Source organism: Jaculus jaculus, chromosome 6 (assembly GCF_020740685.1).
Source record: "Jaculus jaculus isolate mJacJac1 chromosome 6, mJacJac1.mat.Y.cur, whole genome shotgun sequence".
Classification (NCBI taxonomy): Eukaryota; Metazoa; Chordata; class Mammalia; order Rodentia; family Dipodidae; genus Jaculus; species Jaculus jaculus.
Genome location: NC_059107.1, coordinates 105,910,178 through 105,934,393, shown reverse-complemented (window position 1 = coordinate 105,934,393; position 24,216 = coordinate 105,910,178). Strand labels below are relative to the sequence as shown.

The 24,216-nt window shown below is 40.4% G+C and overlaps 2 protein-coding genes across 4 annotated transcripts in view; one reads left to right on the top strand and one right to left on the bottom strand.

The window, feature by feature from the left end:
* Usp15 (ubiquitin specific peptidase 15) overlaps positions 1–22,400 on the bottom strand; it is a 198,860-nt gene extending 176,460 nt beyond the window's left edge. Inside the window, exon 1 of the mRNA XM_045151648.1 lies at positions 22,319–22,400. The gene's annotated coding sequence lies outside the window, so the exon portion shown is untranslated. The remainder of the gene's footprint in view (positions 1–22,318) is intronic.
* A 99-nt stretch (positions 22,401–22,499) lies between these two features.
* Positions 22,500–24,216, top strand: part of Tafa2 (TAFA chemokine like family member 2) — a 517,412-nt gene continuing 515,695 nt past the window's right edge. For 2 of the 3 annotated variants that reach the window (XM_004650044.2, XM_045151649.1), the window contains exons 1-2: positions 22,501–23,354; positions 23,712–24,078. The gene's annotated coding sequence lies outside the window, so the exon portion shown is untranslated. Of the gene's footprint in view, positions 23,355–23,711; positions 24,079–24,216 lie in introns of all 3 variants that reach the window. The other variant, XR_006637686.1, reaches the window with a different exon arrangement.

Sequence of the window (24,216 nt, the reverse complement as noted above, 5' to 3'; positions counted from 1 at the left end):
CAGCTAATATGAACTTGGGATGTGGAGTCTTGCTGGAGGAGGTATCTAGCTCCCCTTTGCTCACTCTCCTGCTGCTGCTTTCCACCTGCTGTGGCAGAGGGGATGACCTGCCTCGGCTCATGCCAAATTTTCCCTGCCATCACAAAGCTTCCCCCCAAGACCAGAAGCCAAAATAAAAAGCTTTCCTCCCATTGGCTGATTTTTGTTGGGTGCTTTATCCCAGCAATGAGAAGGCAACTACAACACCCCAATTTGTAGCTTTCTTTCTGTTTACACCCATTTATGTTGCCATTTGATAACATAATTCTCTTAGATTAAAAATGCTAGAATTTTAAAGTCTACAGTTTGTTCTTATTTTCATGTTTTAAAATAATTTATTTCTCTAAAGTCTTAGAAAGGTTCTCAACACTGTCTTCTAAAATTGTCATCTTTTTTTTTTTTATATTTACCTCTCCAATCTTACTGGAATTAATTTTCATGAATGGTGTACAGTCAGAGTCTAATTATCCCAGACCCATTTGTTAAAAAGTCCATCTTTTAGCCACTACTAGCTCATGCCACTCCTGTCATATGCAAGGTGTTCATGAATGAATATATTTTTCTAAATTATCTATTCTGAGTTATTGCCCTATTTACCTGTCCCCCATAAATTAATTACTTTAGCATTGCTGTGGGAAGTTCCTGACAGATACAGTGGAGGAAGGACTTATTTTTGGTAAGTTTCAGAGCATTAATTTCACTGTGGTGGGGAAATCATGGCAGAGAAGCTTGGGCCAGGAAGCAGAGTGATGTGAAGTTGCCAGTAATAACATGCCCCAAGGCCCAATCCCCAGTGATCTTCTTCCTCCAGCTTTCTTCTATTTCCAATATTCCAACACCTCCCAAAATGGTGTTACCAGCTGGAGACAAAACATTAAAAACATAAACTATGGGGGATGTTACTGATTTAGACCATAATAACCTGCCCCTGCCATCAACATGCCCACAGTTAGAGGCAGAGGTCGGAGGATCAATGTGAGTTTGAAGCCAGCCTGAGACTACATAGTGAATGCCCGGTCAGCCTGGGCTAGAGCAGGACCTTAACTCAAAAAAAAAAAAAAATCATTTTGTTTGGAGCTGGATAGATGACTGGGGGCCGGGAGGGGGGTGGGTGTGTGAAAGGTGCTTCCTTACAAAGCCTGTTAGCCTGGGTTCAATTCCCCAGTCCCCACATAAAACCAGCTGCACATAGTGGTGCATGAGTTTGGAGGAGGCACTGGTGTGCCATTCTCTCTTACTCCCTTCTTCCCTCTCTCTTAAGTAAATAAATAAATATTAAAAAAACCTTTTAGTTCAACTTCAAAAGTCTTTAAAAGTCCCCTCAGTCTTACAGTCCTACCACTGTTCCAAAATTTGGTCTCCACTGAACCTCAAAGCAGTGTATTACCTGTAAGCCCTTATAAAATAGAAAACCAAGTTATATGTTTTCACATGCAATGATAGAGAATATATATTATTCACTTATGTCATTGTTGCAGCAATGACCTGACAAAATCAACTTAAGCAAAGCTGTTTTTGTGGTAGGAGTCAAGACAATTCAAGTTGTTTGAGGGTACAGCCCTCCACAGAGGAGGAGCTGAGTGTCAGAAGAGGCAGCTAGTCAGATTGTATCCTCAGTCAGGAAGCAGCAGAGACATGAATGTTCTTGCTCAGCTAGCTTTTTCCTTTTCATTGAGCCTGGGACACCAGTCCATGGAATGGGGCTGCCTCAAATTAGGGTCAGTTTTCTCACTTAATTATAAAATTTCTCATAGGCATGGTCAGAGGAGGATCAGCTAGCTACCTCTGGATCCTGTCTATTGGCAATCAGTATTAACATCACAGTAAGCATTCTGTGGTGGTTTGAGTCAGATATCCCCCATAAGCTCATGTGTTTTGAATGCTTGGTCCCCAGTCGGTGGCATTTTGGGAGGTGGAGCCTTGCCTTGTTACTGGGGGTGGGCTTAGGAGTGTTACAGCCGGCTCCCCAGCTGCTGTTTCCTGCCTGCTGTGGCAAAGGGGACATTCAGTCTCTGCTCCTGCCATGCTTTTCCCCAGCCACCATGAAACTTCCCATTGAGACTATAAGCCAAAATAAATCCTTTCCTCCCATCAGCTGCTTTTGGTTGTGTGCTCTGTGTCAGTAATGTAAAGGTAACTACAACACATTTCATTAAAAAGAGAGAGAGAAAAAAATAGGGGCCCAGAAATGTGGAATCACACCAAATACCACCAGCAGAGCAAATATTAAATACTATAGCTTCATGTTTGGTATCTGAGAGTATCTTGAGAAACTCAAATGTGTACCACTATGTGTATCTGCTATTATAATATCATACAAAGTACTTTCACTGCATACAATCCCTCAGTGTTCTGCCTATCCATTTCCTTTCACTTTCACCCTTTGTAATCACTAAATACAGTTTTCTCCAGGATGCCACAAGTCTAGAATTATACAGTAGACTCTTCAGATTTGTTTCACTTAGTATTTTGTGTTTCAATTTATTCCATAACTTTTTATGATTTGATAGATTATGTATGTGTGTGTGTGTTAAAAAATGTTCCAGGCTGGAGACATAGCTTAGTGGTTAAGGTGCTTGCCTATGAAGCCTGAGGACCCAGTTTCAATTCCCCAGAACTCACATAAGCCAGATGCACTAGGTAGTGCATGCATCTATGTATCTGGAGTTCATTTGCAGTGGCTGGATGTGTTGGTGTGCCCATTCTTTCTCTCTTAAATAAATAAATAAATAAATTCCATTATCTGGATGCAATATAGTTTATCCATCTGGCTATATGTGGAAACTAGGGAATTGAACTGACTTTGCAGGCAAGTACCTTAACGGCTGATCTCTCCGGCCCTATGTTTACAAATTTTGAATAAAGCTAAACACCTGTGTACAGGTTTTCATATTAACAAAAGTTTCCAACTTAATCTGGCAAATATCACATAATATAGTTGCTGAATTAAATGGTAAGAGAATATTTTGTTTTGTAAGAAATTGCTGATTCTCTTCCACAATGGCTATTCCCAGGGAAACACTTCTGTCTAGTTCCTATAGGAACAGGGTACTTTGGAGGTACTCTCTGACATCCTGGGGCAATCTCCTAGGGGCGCCTGAAGCCTGTGATGGGTACCAGCAATGCATAAAAGCTCCTGGTGTTCTGTTTCCCTCCAAACTTTGCTGTTACCTGGGCTCAGCATTTGGCTATTCTAATGTACTGCTATTTTATTATTGTTTTAATCAAATATTTTCAAACAATATTGTATTTTGGCTTTGATATTTCATTCCCCATTTCATTATTTTGTGTTTATTTCTTTTAGGTAAGAGGACTTAATTGTAAATTTACTTTCAAAATATGTGTTAACTTGTATTTGCTTTTCTGCAAGTTTGTTAATTTATTTGTGTTTTTATGACAGACTTTAATCTAGTTCTGAGGTCTTTCAGGCTTATTCTTCCCCTGGTAGTTGCTTTCTGTTTCTTTAGTCTTTATAAGAGGATTTTGAGCTTTTTTTTTTAGTAATATTTCAGCAATTTACTTGATTTAAAAATCTGTAGTAATTTTGTTCACGAGTTTTTTCACCTTGAAAAACTTAGTAAGTTTTTTCAGTATTTATCTCACATCATCTTGATCTACTACTAACCATGAGGCTTGAAAAAGAAATTTCAGGTCTACAGCATAGGCTGTTAACTACTCCCTGTGTAGAAAGAAGGAGGTTGTCTTGGTTTAAAGGTAATGTGTCAGAATTGTATTCTTATTGTAATAAGCTAGTAAAAGAACATTTGAAGATAGTTATACATAGTGGAAGTCAGCACAGGTTTGTGTGTTAGGTAGATAATTGATAGTAAAAGCATATAATATAGTCTGTGATTTCATTATCATTAAGTTTGGTGAACAAATTCAAATATTTCTTACAATTTTAAATTAACATCATTTTCTTTAGCAAATAAATGTTCCTTAAAACAAATATATGATCTCAAAGTTTGAGTCAGCAGTACTTAGAATTTACTATTAAAGAGAATTTTGAATATTCTAGAACAGCTGTTTTCCCTTGGTATGCAGAAAACCTGGTTTGTGCTCATTTCCATTAAGTACAGATTTGATTTAAAGTTTGTGATCGCTATGTGTAAATATTCTCCAATCTTCTCCTGTGCCTACCTATGTTTCATATTTCTAAAAGTCCTTTGGTTAGTAACTTCTTCATTAAGTTCTCTATTAAATATAAATAAAATTTGACCTCTGGTTTCACTTATAATTTTAACCAAAGATAATTTTTCACTCATACCCTTCACATAACCAAAGTAGCTTCATTTAGTTCTATATTAGAATTCCAAGTCAATCAACATTTTTATATTTGGAGCTGGGACATATTTTTATTCTTCAATTTACAGAGATAAAGTACTAATAAGAGGAACGTCTAAATGTTTTTTTCTGCTTTCTTCAAAAATGCTTTCCAATTTAATATTTTCCCTTTGCTACATTCACCTTGACATATTTATTGTCAGTAATTAAAATGATATTTTGCCCTTACCCTTTCTCATTTAGTATAAATCATAGTTTTTATATAATGCCTTTTAATCCTCTCACCTCAAATCCAGAATGCCAAAATGTCTAGCTACTTTGCAAGTATGATATTATTGAATTCTGTATGTAAATGTGCAACTGACTGGAAAAAATGTCCTTCAGAGTATCTTTGGTAAATAGAAAGTGATTCCAATTTAAATGTCCTTTTGATATCTACTCTGATTATCATTGCCTCGTTGACTTTGTGACTTGCAATGAAGAGGCAACAAAATGTAAAGGAGAGAGAAATTGAATGGTTACCAACAATTTCATATCCGAGCATATTTGAAACATTTACTTGCTTCATGTATTTGAAGGTATACATAGAGTAGTGTTAAATTATAGAATGCAGGCATATTTTTGGTGCTTAGTAAATGTTTGCTGCATGAATGAGAAAAAGTTGGAATTTTCATAGGAGTCAAAAATGAGTACAGTTTGTGAGGTTGACTTTGCTGAAAAAATCAATGGCAGTGTTTATCTGGGATTACATCTACTCCCCCAGGTCTAATTTCAGGAACTTGGAATGTGAAGGCCTATATAACTGATTATATAGTAACTTTGAAGCAATAAGGGAGATGTGTTACTCAATTATAGAGTGGAAAAAAAAACCTGTCATCTTCTCCTACAGTCTTTTCTTCTTGATAAAATTGAAAATAGTTCAGTCTTATTATGTAAAAATTCAGAAGGAAGGTATCCTTTTTCCATTTCCTGAACTTAATTTATGAATTTCAACAGAGTTTTAAAATGTTTCTATCTTAGGCAGGTTTACTTGGGAACGAGACTCTGAACTACAGATTGGTTTGTGAGAAACTTGCTGAAGAATGTCCTTTGGGACAATAGTTGGTGGGCATTCCATGAAGTGAGCAGCCAGAAGCAGAGCTTCCATGCAGTAGCAAACATGGTCTCTGAGTCTCAAGGTGAGAGTTCTGGAACTGCTGCTGGCCACTCAAGTGTCTCAACTTGAAGGGGGACTGAGGCTTCATACTTGATTTGTCTTAGTCACTGAAGGGCTTTAGTCTGGTATAGCAGACTCTTGTTGCAGCTGATGGGAGGAAAGGGTTTATTTCAGTTTGGAGTTTCAAGGGGAAGCTTCATCATGGCAGGGAAAGCATAACATAAGCAAGATGGAAGGGGAAGAAACTAGTCCAAGTGAGCTAGCTAGCATTTGCAAGTGGGCTAATAAACCTCAAAGTCCACTCCTAGTGACACTTCTTCCAGCAAGGCTCCACCTCCCAAATTGCCACCAACTGGGGACCACACATTCAAAACACGTGAGGAAATATCTGCTTCAAACTGCCGTATCTGGCTTCTGTGGATCTGGCAGAACACTTATAATGGTCAGTTTTGGTCCATTGGTCAAGTGATCTCAGGTTGTCTGTCTTTGGCTACCAGGGTTCAAATAACTCTCCAAGGGGAATTTTTTCTTTTTATTGTTCTTTTATATCTCTTTCCTTTCATTTTCTCTCCTCCCTTCTACTTTCTTTCCTTTCCCCTTCCCTCCATCATCTTCCCTTCCTTTCTCTTCCATTTACTTCTCCTTCTCTTCCCCATTCCTTCCCTTCCCTCCTCTTTTTTATTCCCTTCTCCTTCCTTTATCTTTTCCTCCCAGCCACCTCCTTCCCTTTGTTTCTCTATGCCCTCTTTGTCTTTTCCTCCCCTCCTCTTTCCATTTCCCCCTTTCCTTTTTCCCTCCCCTTCCATTTCTCTTTCCCTTCCCTTTCTCCCCCTCTAGTCCCCTCCTTTTCTTTTTCATGGTTTATAACTCACTGCTTCAGATACTACTTTGATCCAAACCCTAGGGATGTACATTATGATGCCATTTAAGCACTTGTCATAAATCACACATACTATCTTTTCCCCCCCATAACTGATGCCTTCATTACTAAAGGATTTTCTAGATCACATAGCCCAAATACTGTAATATGGACCTACCACCATGCTCTTTCCTGCTTTATATCTCATTTTAAGCTTATAGACTTTTATGCTATCTCTAGTAGCATTTACTAGCATGTAATATGTTGTTTCCTGCACCCAAAGTAGAATATTAGGCATGCTCTTTTTCGAGGTAGGCTCTTACTCTAGCTCAGGTTGACCTGGAATTCACTATGAAGCCTTAGAGTGGCCTTGAACTCAAGGTGATCCTCCTGCCTCTGCCTCCTGAGTGCTGGGATTAAAGGTGTGCACCACCATGCCTGGCTCCTTTTTTTCTTTAATTATTGTTTCATGCTTACTTTTTTGTAGGGAAGATACAAGATAAAATAATTTCTTCTTGTTTAGAGAGGATGTTGTATCTTGGCCTGGATTGTTACATACAACTTATTACTTGTCCTACATACTATTACATGGCATTTGCCTCCTGTGGTGGTTTGATGAGATGCACCCTGTGGTGGTTTGAATAGAATATATGGCCCCCAATATATTCAGTTGTTTGTAGTTTGCATCTGCTAGCTACCTGGCTGGAGGCAATGTCACTGGGTGATCTTAAGGTGTGGTGGTGGGTTTCTGATTTCAATCTAAAGATATGCAAAGTGTGCCTAGCTGGAGTTCCTGAAGTGTGCTGTGACTTTTGACCTTTAGGCTTGTGCTTCTTTCTGTCTGCTTGGGCCTGTGAAGGCAGGCCAGCTTCTTCTGCCATTATGGAACTTCCCCTGGATCTGTAAGCTTCAATAAATCCCTTCCTCCATAACTGTGCCTGGTCTGAAAGTTCATCTCAGTGAACCTGAATCTGTCTGCTACACACCCCATAGCCTCATGTGTTTTGAATGCTTGGTCCTAGCAGGTGGCACTTGGGGAGGAGGAGTCTTGCTGGAGGAGGTGTGTTGCTGGGTGAAGGTTCTGGAATATTATAGCTCAACTTGCCAGAGTTAAGCTAAGTCTTGCTGCTTCCTGCCAGTTGCTATAGCAAAATGTGATGGCCAGCCTTTGCTCTACTATCCTTTTTCTGCTGTGATAAGCTTCCTCTCAAGAATATAAGCCAAAAAAAAGAACAAAAAAAACCCCAAAATATCCCCCCACTTTTTTCCTCTTCCATCAGCTGCTTTTGGTTGAATGCTAGTAAGGTGAAGGTAACTAAAACGCCTCCAATTCCTTGGAATAATTATGTTATATGCAATAATACTTGTACATGAGACAGTTTTCTTATGCAACTTAGCTATCATAATGCTGTCAATATAATAGGTCAGAGTTACACTTTGCCAGATGAGCAGCTCAGGTATCTCTGGGCTATATTTTGGCAGAGAGCCAAAGAATTAACTTAGTTATGATTCAGACTGTAAATAAATAAATAACTAAATAAATATTTACTTTAAGTGAATAAAACCTCTTTGATCTTTCTACAAATGATGTAAAATGAAGTGTTTATAGAATAATGATAACATATTGTATACCCAAGGCCATGAGGATATGCTGTACCAACACAGCCATATCTGGCACAATATCTGCAATTGGGACTCCTTTTCTGATTGAATATGCCTTTCCCACTGTAATTGTTCAGGGTATATCTATGTTTTATAAGGCCTACACTGGGTGAATGAGAGGAGAGAGGATGTGATGAGAACTAGCAATCATACATGTCTTAGACCTTTATGGCTAGCTTTAATTTCTGCCACATCCCTCACTGGCCAGCGTAGGAAGAAATATTGTGTTTTTTTTTAAAAAATTAATGTCTTGGAGGGGCAATTATGAGGTTTTTTTTTTCTTTAAATATTTTTAAAATTTTTATTTATTTGAGAGCAACAGACAGAGAAAGAAGGGGAGAGAGAGAGGGAGAGAAAGAAAATGAGCGCGCCAGAGCCTCCAGCCACTGCAATAGAACTCCAGACGTGTGCGCCCCCTTGTGCATCTGGCTAATGTGGGTCCTGGGGAATCGAGCCTTGAACCAGGGTCCTTAGGCTTCACTCTAATCATCTGTATATAGTATACAAAAGCGCTTAACCGCTAAGCCATCTCTGCAGCCCTATAAGAGGTTTTTAACTAGCTTTCTCTTTTATGTAGATTTTGTTCAACAACCCAAGGAACTGATGCAAGGATTCTATTAGTTGCCACGTGTGTACATTGCTAGACATGGAAGCGGTGACTAGTAGGTGGGTATGTAGGCACACTGTTGCTGGAATCCATCCAGGACTCCATTTCTGATCACAGGACATTTAAAGTTTTTTTTTTAAAATATTATATTTATTTATTTGAGAGAGAGAGAGGAAGAGGCAGATAAAGAAAGAAAGTAGGTGTGCCAGGGCTTCCATCCACTGCAAATCAACTCCAGACGCATGTGCCACCTTGTGCATTTGGCTTACATGGGTATTGTGGAAATGAACCTGGGTCCTTAGGCTCCATAGGCAAGTGCCGTAACTGCTGAGCCATCTCTCCAGCTCAACACAGGACTTTTCGCTACCTTCCATGTGCTGGAACTCTAATGGGAAACACAAGCTTCAAGTGTTAGAGCGGATATTCTGCCCATAAGTTCTTGAAATACTTGGCTTTTTATTGTAGTTCAGAAAATAGCTTCAGGTAAAGACCCTTTAGGGAAGGATTAAGAATTGTTACCTTATTCAATTGCTATGCTGATGTAGGGTTCTTGGGACCTATTCTTCAATGATCAAAATCCCACTGGTCTTTACAAATAGAAATCCTTATATAATAATTTTATTGGATGTTCTTCACAACTCTTATAATTAGAATAGCTATTATTGTATAAATGTCTTCCTGACATGGATATAAGCCAAGGTTTAGGAAGTTTACGTTACACAGAAAGCAAGTTGAACCTTTTTAAAAATCCTATCTTTTTTTTTGTTTTTGGTTTGAGAAACAATGTTCTTTTTTCTTAAGCTAAATATTATCCTGGGGAGGCCATGGTTGCAGTAAATTTGCCCTGTGTAAGATTGTGTTCAGAAAATTCTTTGTGTCTGAAATGCAGAGATGAATGGCAAGAGAGTAGGTGAAAATGTCAGTACTTCCCTAGGCTATGGGATGTTCTGAAAAATTTCTTATTTTATTCTATCACTAGACATTTTTCCATTTCAGGGTATTCCCACTGTTAGGGCAGCTACTGAGAAGTGAAAACTCTAATCATCTGTATATAGTATACAAAAGACTGCTCTTAGTGACTGTATACTACATGTGATCAATAAGTAATTTTAAAAATAATGCCGGGCATGGTGGTGTATGCCTTTAATCCCAGCACTTGGGAGGCAGAGGTAGGAGAATTACCGTGAGTTCAAGGCCACCCTGAGACTACATAGTGAATTTCAGGTCAGCCTGGTCTAGAGTGAGACCCTACCTCAAAAAACCAAAAAAAAAAAAAAAAAAAAAAAATTACTCACTTCGTAATAACCCAAATATGAACAAGCAGAAATAGTCTTGTATTCCAGTTCAGAAGCCTGGAGATATATGCATGTTGGAAATATTTGTCTTCTGTTGATTTGTAAAAAATATTGTATAGAGCTGGGCGTGGTGGTGCACGCCTTTAATCCCAGCACTTGGGAGGCAGAAGTAGGAGTATTGCCATGAGTTCAAGGCCACCCTGAGATGACAGAGTTAATTCCAGGTCAGCCTGGACCAGAATGAGACCCTACCTCAAAAAACAACAACAAAAACTTGTATAGAAAATAGTGATTTTGGGGGCTGGAGAGATGGCTTAGCAGTTAAGGTGTTTGCTTGAAAAGCCAAAGGACCCAGGTCAAATTCTTCAGGACCCATGTAAGCCAGATGCACAAGGTGGCACATGCATCTGGAATTCATTTGTAGTGGCTGGAGGCCCTGGCATGCCCATTCTCTCTCTCTCTCAAATAAATACAATAGAAATAAAATTAAAACAATAATGATTTTTTTCTTCCTCTCTTAAGTGTGTGCATTTTACAACATTCTTCTCTTTCTAGACATGTATGTTTTTTTTTTTTTTTATTTTGAGTAGGAAAATGGGTCAGCACAGGGGCATAAGTATGGCTGGTTATCAAAATCAGAACTGGAACTGCTTAAGATGCTGCTTCCTGGGTGGTCTCCTTCTGCTTTGAGGCATGTTGTATCTACAGTTGTTGACAAAGGGGGGTGTATTACTTTGAAGTCTCAAAGCAAAGTACCATAGACTGGTGGCTTAAACAACAGAAGCTTATTTTCTCACAGTTCTTGATGTTGGAGTCCTGAGATCAAGATATAGGTAAGGTTTGTTTCTTTGAAGGCCCTTTTCCATGGCTTACAGATATGCCTCCCCCTTGGTGTTCTATTTTTGTACATGTCTGTCCAAATTCCCTTTTATCATAAGGGCTGGGTTGGATTAGTGCTCCCTCTTCCCTCTAAAGACCTCCATTTTAATTGAATTACTTTTTTTTCCCCTTGGTTTTTCAAGGTAGTGTCTTACTCTAGCCCAGGCTGACCTGGAGTTCACTCAGTAGTTTCAGTGTGGTCTCGAACTCATAGCAATCCTCCTATCTCTGCCTCCGGAGTGCCTGCCACACCAGGTTACAACTTAATTACTTTTGAAAAGACAGTGTCTCAAAATCCTGAGACATTAGAGGTAAGGGAACACAGAATTCAGCCCATGACAATTGGGATTGTTCCTTTCATTGACAGGATGAAATAAACCCTTCTTCACCCAGGTGCCTGGGTGGTTCAGGGGACTGGGGCTTCTTGGAACAATTTGTGAAATGTCAGAAGTATGTCTCCTCATCATGTTCCTTGGGTATCTAAATGTTGAGCTCAAATGATGTTTCTATACTGGTATGGGTGTAAATGGAGAACTTGATTCATTGTCTTTTGTTATGAAGTTTTATTTTCTTGTACACAAGTATGGCAATATAACTTCCATTTTAATCATTATTTACATAGAATAGGGACACACTGAATTCTCAACAACAAATAAACTCTTGAAAGACACCCCCTTCATAAGTTGAGTCTATTTCCCATTGAAATAAAGAAGAATAATTGTTTTTGGTAGATTTCAGTGGCTAAAATGCTTTTTATTCTTTAGCTTATATTATGAATCTACAAGATAAGGTCATGTGTGTTCACAAAGTATAGTACTACACAGTAATACCCAATAGGAGCTTGTGCATTTCTGGTAATTATTAAAGAAACAGTACTTACTTAAGCTGTTTAAGTAACTGAACAGCTTGTCCATAAAGAGTATAACTAGTAGCCAGGTGTGGTGGTGCATGTCTTTAATTTCCACACTCAGGAGATAGAGGTAGGATTGCTGTGAGTTCGTGGCCAGCCTGGGATTACAGAGTGAGTGGCATGAGAGTCTGGGCTAGAATGAGACCCTACCTCAAAAGGCAAAGCAAAGCAAAACAAAACAAAAAGAGCATAACTAAAGATATTTCTATTCTGAATTCTAAAGCCTGGGCTCAGCACTCTTCAGTTTTGTCTTACTATAGTTTTAACCATGCTTCTTGCTTATAAGAAGAAAAAAAGTTAAAAGCAAAACAAAATACAAAAAAATTCCTTCCTTATCATAGAGTTATAGGGTCATTTTTCTAAACTTAAAGTTCAAAATAAACATAGTAGTAAATTTCAGCCTTTTGGACATTCATAAAATGTAATTATTAAAGCCAATAGCTGTATTTTGTGATATTGTGATCATTTTTAGTTTACTGAATTATACTAAGGGCAGGTGTTAACTATATAAAGTCAAGTATGTAGTAAATCCACTTCGATGACAGTGTCCTAGCAGTTAACTTACTGCGTGTTGTTCACTTGTGTTTGTCATTACTACTTGGTAGAACTTGATTTCTATAGGTTTCCCATCAGTTGTCTAGGCAGATATTTCTCTGTGTACCATTAATATTGGCAATTCTACTAATTCCTTTTGTGGCTCATTACACTGTCTAATTAACTCCCACATTAAAAACGTGTGAAGACATTGAATATAACTCCTTTTATTTTTGGCTGCATTTGCACATATGATTACATTTTATCTCATTTTCTTTTAATCCCCCTTAAAAAATTTTTCCCCAGCATTTTGGAATGAATATATCATTTTTATTTATGATACTAAATTTTTTCATTTAAAAATTTTGGCTGCTCATTTTGATGTGTTTCTGTTGTGGGGGCATATTCAACATGTACAAGCTTCTAAGATCCAAAGACTTTAGAAATTCTTGCCATGAGTTGTTTCTGTTGCTGTAAAACATGTCTTGTCAAGCTTGCTGGGAAGTTACAGTCTGCCTGCAGTTGCTGTGTTTTGACGCTGGGTGGCCAATATGTATAAAGAAATTTCTACACACATTTTGATCATGTTGGATGGTAGAGATTATCTCATGTGATATTAAAAATAAGAAATTTTGTATATGGATTTATAGATATTTTGAATACATGATATTCAGCTTTGGGGAAATAATTAAATCACAATGATCTATAGAATGAAAAGAACATTTTTGGGCTGGAGAGATGGCTTAGCGGTTAAGTGCTTTCCTGTGAAGTCTAAGGACCCCGGTTCAATGCTCGATTCCCCAGTACCTATGTTAGCTAGATGCACAAGGGGGTGCACGCATCTGGAGTTTGTTTGCAGTGGCTAGAAGCCCTGGCATGCCCACTCTCCTCTCTCTCTCTCTGCCTCTTTCTCTCTCTGTCTGTTGCTCTCAAATAAATAAATAAAAGTAAACCAAAAAATAAAAAAATAAAAAAAAGAAAAGCACACTTTACTGAGAACTTGTTTGTGTTCATGAGTTAAAAAATGTAATTATAAACTGGGCATGGTGGTGCATGCCTTTAATCCCAGCATTTGGGAGGCAGAGGTAGGAGGATCATCATGAGTTCAATGCCATCCTGAGACTGTGAATTCCAGGTCAGCCTGAGCTAGAGTGAGTGAGACCTTACTTTGTAAAACAAAACAAAACAAAACAAAACAAAACAAAACAAAACAAAACAAAACAAAACAAAACAAACGAACAAACAAAAAAAACCCAAAGTAATTATAATTCTGGCTGCCATACTTTTTACCTAAATTTCTTGGGCAGGTTATTAAATCTGAGCCTCAGGATCTAGTTACCAGACAATACATATTTTATGTAATTGTTACAAGAGGAAAAGAGGTATTTCTTTTCTTTTTGACTAAAAATTTGTAAACATTGCCCTGAACTTAGCTTCACTTGAAAGCAGTCTTCAGTGTGTGATCAGTTAGTTGAGGGGATTCTCACTCTAAGCTCCATTCTGAGCAGAGACAAAACTATGTATTATTAATATCTGTCTAGTTGGCAAATAATTGAGATGAATGGGATTGTGAGTTAAAGGTGAAGGATTTTTGCCTTTTTACGTATGGTATTGCAAGTTGACACTCACTATAGTTGGTACTTTCAGAATATATTTTGTGTTGTGAATTCTTTGATTTCCTGCTAAAGAGAGAACCTGTCTGCTTTCACAACCTTGCACTGATGAAGTGGGGTAAGGAAAGGGCAAAAAGTAAGTCCAAGGTCAAAAACAATCGAGTTTATGTAACAAATCAGACAGGAAGACTGACGATTAGAAAAAAAATAATTGAGATTACTACCAGCATGAGAAAGTTAGTTAGATAACTGAACTGGTAATATTGACAGAAGGCCAAATATCATTCCTGGGTAGAGACTGAAGAAGGATAATTTTTGGTTAACTTGTAAAAAACAATCTCATGAGGCAAGACAGTCAAAGAATTAAATGGGGCAAGGTTAAATGCTCTGGTTTTCTGCCTTAAATGAATGGGTATTTTCATTTTTGATGGAGGGGTGTTTTGTAAGAAAGTATACTCAGCCCTCATTATCCCCTTTCAAATCTATACTGCTGAGACTTAAAGTCATTGTGTAGGCTGTTCATTTCTCATATATCTGGAGTTTGTGAATCTGTACCCAATCCTACCCTTTTTGATTAAAAATTTGTAAACATTGCCTTGTACTTAGCTTCACTTGAAAGCAGTCTTTGGTGTGTGAATTACACAACTCTAGAAATCATGAAATCACAACCTACTGTGTAATTAACACCTTCTTTCTACTAGCAAGTAGTGTCTATAAATAATTTCTTTCTGCCTTTTACTACAGAGCCAAATTACCTAAAAGACCAATATTAATTGACCCTAATATGTTGCACATTAATACACAGGCATAGCCATTAAGTGAAAGCAAGAAATAGTTTTTTGTTTTTCTATTACATTAATGTCTCTGACCAGAAGCAGGCATTTTTCTTTAATTTCATTTTTGTTCCAAATTTCTAGGATGCAAATCTTAGATTCTTCCAAATGGTCTTTTTCACTCTGGTCTCTAAAACTCAGAAAATACCCAGCTAGGGATTAAGATTAAGATCAAGATTACCCATCTTGCCTTACCTCACTCCCCTGTGACAGACCTTAGTGCTCATAAGGCAAGAAGATGTCCAGTACCAGTATTCATGGTAGCACAAGGAAGGAAGGACTCAGCATGGAAATCATGCTAGGTGTCTTCTCTTATTAAGCTAGCCTAATAATTGGACACCCTGAAGTGTATATGCTTATAACTCACAGGAGTCAATTATGGGAAGAAATTTGGAGATTCTGGAGTTGAGGTCTATTTATCTGATTTTGAGAACTTATTCACTCTAAGAACCACTATGGTTCAGCTACTGGAACAAACTGGTTAGTTGCTATTGTGAAAAGAGGGTTGTTCAGCACATGTATGTGGAAATAGGTAAATATAGAAAACGAGCATCAGGTGGGACTCTGAAAATCAGCAAAGGTGTCTTTGAGTGCCTTATTTGTGTGTGTGTATGTGTAGTGAATGAAGAAAGGCAAATATAAATATTTTTCAAGATTTCCAGAAACAACCTGGGAAATTCCACAGCTAGATGTTATTATTATTATTTTTTTTACAATTACCAGGATAGAAACTCAAAATAACTATTAAATAGAAAAGTAAATGTGAACATATATAATTCCAAATTTTATTATTTGAGATATTACTTATTGATGTATCAATATATACAGCTTTTGTAGGTGGCACAAAGATGCCCTATATGTCTAAGAGATACATAGTCTAATATGGAATGGGCAATAAAAATTAAGGCAAGTATAGTACAATGTGCTCTGTGTAAAAATGGAAGGAAGCATAGATATTTGAGAACACATATGAAAAAATTAAGTCAGTAGATTAGAAGGCTCACAGATGCTTTTCTAAAGGAGGTAACTCTTATTATAAGCCTTAACAAATGAGTCAAAAAAGAAGGGGTTGATACAATATGCTGGTGCCAATGGTTTAAATCAAGGATATTTGGAAAACCACTTACAGCTGACATCATTCATTTCATGAACATCAGAAAGTCAATAAAGCATATGAACTACTGGAGAACACGGTACCAGGTCCATGCACGAAGGGTGGCACTGAACCACTGACATATATGGTATCAGGTCCATGCACTAAGGATGGAATTGAACCACTGAGGCAGATGTTATCAGGTCCATGTGCTAAGGTTGGCATGACCGCTGCCTTATAAAAGCTGTTATTGATTTCTAGTTTAATAAGTCAGACTTTAGTATACAATAAGTACAATTGAATTGTAAATTAAAGTCACAGAGGATTAATTCAATGGATAAAATGAAAATAGATTAAATCTTGGAATGTTTTTGCTTCCTAGAGAGGCAGACTTATAGAGACATGCTCCGTTGCATTGGTGGAAGCTGTTGACAGCATTGTTTACTAATGGGAGCAAGTCCAGACTTGATATTCTGGACGAACTTCTTGCTGTTACTCAAAGCCGATGTCCTGTTGCCTTTCATGAAAACACTACTTTGTGCAGGTCAGCTTCCAGGACACTTGATTTCATCTGCTTTGCAAAATATTAGCCTCTGGGACAGCTATTGTACTGGACTGCCAAAATGTAACCAACTTCTTCCTCTGAACCATGCTCATAAATGTGCTTATCAAGTTATTCCCATCAGTATGTGGAAGCTCTACCCCTTAAACTGCGTAAGCAAGGTTCCTGTAGCAAACATGACACCAGCAGAAAGGACTTGGGCATTTAAATTTCCCCTGCTGATACTCTTAGAAACCTGTGACTATCACACTGTTAAATAGACTAGTCTGTTGAATGGGAAAAGCCTTGAGGCTTTTCTATCCTCAACACTGGATCTTATGATTGGTCAGCTGTCTGACAATGAGTAAGACAATGCAATACATTGCTGAATGACTGTAGACATATGAACCAGTCCAACTAAGTCCAGGTGAACTTCCAAGCTCAGCCTGAGTGGAACCCAAGTAGCCACACCATAGAATTGCAAGCCAAATAAACATCTTTTCAAGCCATTGAATATTGGGGCACATTGTGTCACTTATGACCAGGCAGTTCTCCCATTTCAGTTCTTTCTCATTTCACTTTGTAAAGCAATCCTCTTTTTCACTATTAGCTTCATTGTATTCCTACAACTTTTTTTTTTTTTTTTGAGTTAGGGTCCCACTCTAGCCCAGGCTGACCTGGAATTCACTATGTAGTCTCAGGGTGGACTTGAACTCACAGTGATCCTCCTACTTCTGCTTTCCAAATGCTGGGATTAAAGGTGCCATTACACCCAGCTATTTCCACAAATTTTATACTTAAGGCATTTCCCAATTGACTCTAATTTCCTTCTAGTACTAGAGATAGCATATTTAATCTCTTTGTAGTATGAGAGATAGCATATTTGATCTCCTTATAGCATGAGTGATAGCATACTCATCTCCCAGTAGTATGAGAGATAGCATGTTTTAGTGATGAGGATGGGGGTGGTGAGGAAAAGAAAATCAAGACCAAAACCAAAATCAATAGTCAGCTTTGAATTTGATAGATCTGGTTTGAATCCTTTCTCTACCTCTTGATGATGGAGAATTATTTCTCAGTTTGTTCATGTGTAAAATGGGGTTATATTTTATTTTATTGGATGTTGTGAGGATTTGAGATGTGAGGTAGAGATAACCTACACATCTTCTATTTGAGAGCTTCAAGTGAGTCTAAAAGTCTCCACTACAGTGAAAAGGAATATGAAATGGCATACACATTTCACTAAACAACTTTTGTTTTTAAATTTTTACTAACACAAGATGCAGCCATTATAGTTGTAGATATTTACTTAACAGCATAAAAACATAGGCCCATTGAAGAATTTCTTCATAATTTTTTTCACAGACTTGTTTGTAATGTCTCTAAAACAGAACTAATAGAAGAGATGAGCAGTTAAACACCACTACTCAGAAATACAAAGGAATGAGCTATGTATATAACAACATGGATGAATCTCAACATAATCATACTGATGGAAAGAAGATGGTAGAAAAAAAGATATAACACATGATCCAACTTATAGAATTTTGTAAAGGCAAATGCATGCCAGCTATGCTCCAATTAAGTAATTTTTTACATATTTTATTTATTTATTTACTGGAGAGGGAGAGGGGGGGCAAAGAGAGAGAGAGAATGATGTGCCATGGTCTCCCAGCCATTTGCATGTGTCACCTAGTGCATCTGGCTTATGTGAGTCCTGGGGAACTGAAGCTGGATCCTTAGGCTTTGCAGTCAAGTACCTTAACCACTATGTCATCTCTTCAGCCCCAATTAGGTAAGTTTTATTGCAGAAAGAAGAAAGCTTGATGTGTGTTACACTTCTATTGCTGTGACTTCTCAGAGCATGAGGAGCTGTGATGGCAGTACAGTCCTGTTAAGGTCAGCATGCAAAGAAATTACTTTTTACTGCTTGAAATGGAGGAGGCAAGTAGTTTAAATAAATAGATTATAAAATATCAACTCAAGATTTCTATTAATCTAGGGTTTTAGTAGGTATGCAAAAGATTTTCTTTCAAAGTCTTGATGGTGCTAAATTTAGTATCTTGATTTAAAAATTATAAGGAACTTTTTACCTGGAGATTTATGGAAAGCAAAAAGACATTGCAGAATTTCAGCAATACAAAGGCTTTGGATACAAATGCCTATTGTAGGGTTGGGGAGACGGCTTAGTGGTTAAGGCATTGGCCTGCAAAGCCAAAGGACCTAGGATCGATTCCCCAGGACCCACGTAAGCCAGATGCACAAGGTGGTGCACATGTCTGGAGTTTGTTTGCAGTGGCTGGTGGCCCTGGTGTGCCCATTCTCTCTCTCCCTGTTCATAATAATAAATAAATCAGAATTTTTTTAAAAAATACCTGTTGTAGATTGAATAAGCAGGATAACCCCCCCCCCTCATTTACAGAATCAAACAGCTGAGCAAGAAGTATACACTTGTGCAATAGTGGCACACATCTGTTGTAGGTAACCAAATGCTCACAGATGGGACATGAGATCCGCTAAGTGGGGGAGAACTCATATCTGGCTTTGGAAACCAAGGCAGATTCCCTAGGACAGGAAACCAATAGGCTCAAGGAGATAGATAGATAGATAGATAGATATATAGATAGATAGATAGAGATAGAGATAGAGATAGAGAGAGATAAATGGGCACACCAGGGCCTCTAGCCAATGCAAACAAACTCCAGATGCATGAGCCACTTTGTACATCTGCCTTTATGTGGGTACTGGGGAGTTGAACCTGGGTTTTCAGGCTTTGAAGGCAAGAACCTTAATTGCTGAGCCATCTTTCCAACCCCCTGGTCTCACTTTTGGTTGGAGAATTTCCAAATAGAGGATAACACTAAGGAGAACAAGCATACATCAGTACATCAAGAAGAGAGAGCCGACTGTCTGCCAGGAGATGGGTCACCTCCACCTCATCTGCCTGAGCCAAGAAGTCATTACAGGGAAAGTGGTGACACAATACTGCTTTTACTGCTAGCCTGAAAACCAGTTCCATGGAAACAGCAGCAGACACTGTGGTCACTCGAACCTCATCAAAACCAAGATTCAGAGGCTACAGAGAAAGTAACACTAAATCAATCAGATCCCTATGTTGCCCTCCAAGGGTCAGGGAACACTGTGGAAGAGGGGCAGAAAGATTGTGAGAACCTCAGGGTGGATGGGAATAACCTGAGGCACGAGGCTCCTCACCCCCCACTGCTTGCAGAGGCTGACTGGGGCGTCTTGGTCCTCACAATGGACACTGCTAACCCCACCGAAGACCGTCAGCAGAATTGAGGCAGGTGGGGGGAGTCTAAGAGTACAACTTTTTATAAAAATATCAATAAATAATAAACAAAGAGAACACCCAACATTCTCCTCTGGCCTCTGTGCACGCATACACACATGCCTAGTGCATGTCCATCTGCACATACACGTCATGCATCCCACACATGCAAAAAAAAAAAAAAAACAACCCCACCCAGTATATACAATTTCTTTGAATTCTATACTGTCTGTGATGATTAATCTCAGTTGTCACCTTGACAGGATTTAGAATCACTATGGAAACTAATGTTGGGGCAGGTCTCTGGAGGATTTTCTATACTAGGCTAATTGAGGTGGTGGACACGTCCTCCATGTGGGCAGCATCTTCGAGGGCTGGGCTCCTGACTGTATAAAAAGGAGAAAGCTAACTGAGCTCAGCGCACATCTTTCTCTGCTTCTTGACTGCAGACCTGATGGCAGACACAATCCTCCCGGCTGCTTCATGAGCCGCCCACTACGCCTTCTCATCCACAATACACTGAATACCCTCTCAAACTGTGAAGAAAAATAAACCCTTTGTAGTGGTTTGAATCAGATGTACCCCATGAATGCGTGCGTTCCCAATGCTTGAACCCCAGCCAGTAGCAGTTTGGGAGGCGGAGCATTTCTGGAGGAGGTGTACTGCTGGGGTGGGCCTCGAGGTTTGTTAGCCCTTAGCTTGCCATTGCTAGTCGGCTCATTCTCCTGCCTCTGGTTTCCACTTGCTGTGGCAGAGGTGATGTCCAGCTATCATGAAGCTTCCCTCTGAGACTGTAAGCCAAAATAAAAAGCTTTCCTTCTGTGAAAAAAAAAAATGCCTGTTGTAATTTGTCATTATACATTATCTTTACTAACTTTGTGTGTATAAAAAATATAGTGGGGCTGGAGAGATGGCTTAGCGGTTAAGCGCTTGCCTGTGAAGCCTGAGGATCCCGGTTTGAGGCTCGGCTCCCCAGGACCCACGTTAGCCAGATGCACAAGGGGGCGCACGCGTCTGGAGTTCGTTTGCAGTGGCTGGAAGCCCTGGTGCGCCCATTCTCTTCCTCTCTCTCTGCCTCTTTCTCTGTCTGTCGCTCTCAAATAAATAAATAAATAAATAAAAAGAAAATATTTTTAAAAATATAGTGGATTTGTGGCTGAAGAGGGGACAAAAGAGCAAAGATAGCATAATCTGGAGGAAATACGACCAATTTGCAAGGTATTCATACATTGAAGCCCCCCAAAAGTATTATAAAAAATAAGAAATACAGTGGATTAAACTAGCAAAATTAAAGATGAAATGTTTCACTTTTAAAAAATAAACATGATATAATTATAGATGTTCCTGCAAACACACACACACACACACACACACACACACACACACACACTCGCTGAATTAGAAGCTAGAAAAATGGTAACACGTGCTTTAATCCATTTGAGAAAAGAAGGCCAATGTTCTAAAGTGGTGTTTAAACTGGCTTTTCCTTATAGTGCAGAGTCCAGGTTTTCAATGTCATTCTTGCTTGGAATCTAGACTACTTAACAGAGTAGTCAGAAAATTATTGTAAGATTTGCAATGGAACAGTGCCAGGTGTTTTAAAATATAAACTTTGTTTCACAGGAAAGTGATTTACTGTGTAACTAGAATGAAATGAAAATCTTTAATCACCTGAGACATTGATCTTTTCAAAGAGGTCATTTAGGGTATGTTGGAAACAAATCATTGTCATGTCCTAGAGTTTCTCAAACCTAATAAAATCAATTAAAATAGTAACCCTACATCTTTTAGTTTTGGCTCTTTGTTTAAAATGACTTCAATTAGTGTCAGTTATTTCTTTAAAAGGAAATCATTTTCTTTCTTTAAGACTAAACCAGGTCTGATTTTCAAGTTAAAAAAAGAATGGCTCCAAAAAACTGAAAGTAAGACAAAAGACGTCCAATTGTACCCTTAATACATATTTTATAATTTTTTAAAAAAATGAAGCAAGCTTCCACTCAGATACTAAGTTCCTAAAATCTAGATATCACAGTTACAGGTGGACTTGGTTTGAACTTGGCTGACGTAATAAAACCTTTGTGCAACATCTGCAACAGCATCTCATTAAGACAACCCCAACTTAATTACTTGAACTCTTTTTGATAGAAAATATGGCTTAATTATTAAGCCATATTCACCAAGTGAAGCATATGTCCCCCTTGTAAACATGGTGACTACGTTACTGTGGCTGAATAGCCGGTGGGGAGAACGTGATAACTAGTTTGTCAATGTCTTCAGTGATTCAGAACTACGGAAACCCAAAACTTTAGAGCTGGAAGCAATCTAGCTGTCTTGACACTTTCGTCTAGCTGAACAAGGTATTGACTACAAAACAAGATCCTTGAGTTACCCCACCTTGCAAAGTCTTGTAAGATTTCCTGAGTCAGCATTCTTTTTCTTTGTTTCGTTTTTCTTTTCTACATCTATTTTTAGGGTTGACTAATTTCTCTTAATAATCTAAGCACCAGGTTAAAGTTTTGTTCCACCACAAACACGATCACAGCTAGCTGAACGTAAGAAGACCCTCCGTTTGAGGTCATATGCACACTTGCTTAAACCAACACTCAATGCAACCAAACCTTAAGGACATGACCTTCCAGGCTGGAGCTATGAAATTTCTGTAACCGTCGCGAAATTCCTTTTGCAAAGAATAGACTTATATAGGGCTGCAGTGAAAAATCCTACCTTTGAGACCGTTAGAGGTTGGAGGTTGGAGCTGAAATCAGATAGCATTTTCTTTTGTATTTGTGGAAGAATTGGAGTCCTAGTTAATCCGGTAAAAACTCTCTAATCCGCTTCTCCCTCTAGAGGGAGACAGAGTCCAGCATTTATAGCGATGGCCTCCTTCTGTCTTCTAGGACTGTCTGTCTTTTTCTGCAGGACCGCTGTTTGCTCCCGGCAGCAGCTGCCACTGCCAACAGAACTGGCAGTTGGGAGGGACACTGGGAGGCGTCGCCGCCAGGCCATCCCATTTGACTGCTTAACTCTGCCCGGAGTGCCGGGACCTATCCTGCCCTGCCTTCTTTCTGCACCGCTCATCGGAGCTGGTCCCTCGGTCCGCCCTGGCAGGCAGCCTGCCTGGGTGTGGAATAGGGGCTAGGGTGGAGCATAGTCTTTTAGGGGTGGTTACTTTGTAACGATCACAGCTAGTCTGTTTTGACATTACCACAGCTGGCCTGGGACCGGCGAGGAGCAGAGACTTGGCTTTTCGTTGGTGTCTGCCCCCTCCCCCCTGGTGGTGTGCATTTGTTTCCTTGCCCCCTTGTTCCCTTCTTTCTTCCTCCCGCCTTTAGCGAAGTGACACACCTCTGGTGTTTGAGGTTGGGGCTCGGCACCTTCTTGGTGACGGTGCCAAGCGCACTGGTGACGGGGTTGAGGGGGTGGTGAACAGAGGAGGGGCTCCGGTCCTTCCAAGCACACGATGCCCAGAGGGGCAGCGGGTGGGCTGCGTGCGGCTCGACCCTCAGCGCTCCGGGGCGGGATCGAGGGGCTGCAGTTGGCCATGAGTTCCTGCTAAAGTGGACTCGAGTGGACGGCGCCAAGTCTTCCGCGAAGGCACCACGAGCGGGAGCTGTCTGCGGACTGCCGGGAGGACCGTGGCCGAGCGCGCAGCCTCTACTCGCGGGGTAACTGCTGGGCACTTGGAGAGCCGCGGCCCGAGGAGAGCCAGCCCCGGCGAAGTGGAGAGGAGACGGCCGCGGCCCGGGCTGCTTCCTTGAAGGTGAATCCTCGCGTCCAATTGCCTTTCTCCAGAGAGCCCCAGCGAGGGCGGGCGGGATAGAGGGAAGGCGGACGTGAGAGCGGGGTGGTGTGAGTGTGAAAGGCAGAGACGACGCGGGCCGAGGGGAAAAGTCTTTGCGGCGACCAGAGCGAACGCGTCCGCGATGGAAGCCGAGCGCTAACCGCCCGCCCGACCGCCCGCGCGCCCCCATACTCGCGCGCGCCGAGCCAAGCGCACCGCGCGCTTCGGGCCGGGAGCCCCGAGGACCGCCGGCTTACTGCCGCCGCTGCCGAGCAAGGGCCGCGGGATTCCGGCTTTTTTTTTCCCCCCTATCCTCTCCCTTTTTTTCCTTAATAGACCCATCTTCTGATTACTTTCACGCGGTGGAATAAGAGCAGACACCGGGGACCAGCCTCGCGAGCCCCACCTCCCACTTGCTTCGCTCGCTGGGATCCCAGGTTGGATGCGAGGAGGTCGCCGCGAGCACCGTCTGGCCACCGGTGCAGGCTAACGCACAGAGGCGCGCGCGCGCACACGCACGCTCGGGGCCACACTCGCTCGCCCTCCGCGAGCGCACACGCCGCACTTCGGGTCCCTATGCCCCTGGATGGTGCCGGCGGATTGGCATCTTCGGAGCGATGCGAGAGCGTTGAGGCTGGCGCCGGCCCGCGGAAGCTACAGGACCCTCGATAGGTGCTGCCGCCACCGGGAAGCCCGGCTGCAGGTAGGTTTGCTCCTCTGCCCTGGAGACCCCCAAGCGGCCCCAAAGCCTTCCTCCGAGAGGGACATGGGGTTGCGCACGTGTCCCTCTGCTTCCTCGGGGGTCCGGGACATTAGGGGACCTAATGAGAGGCCACGAGGT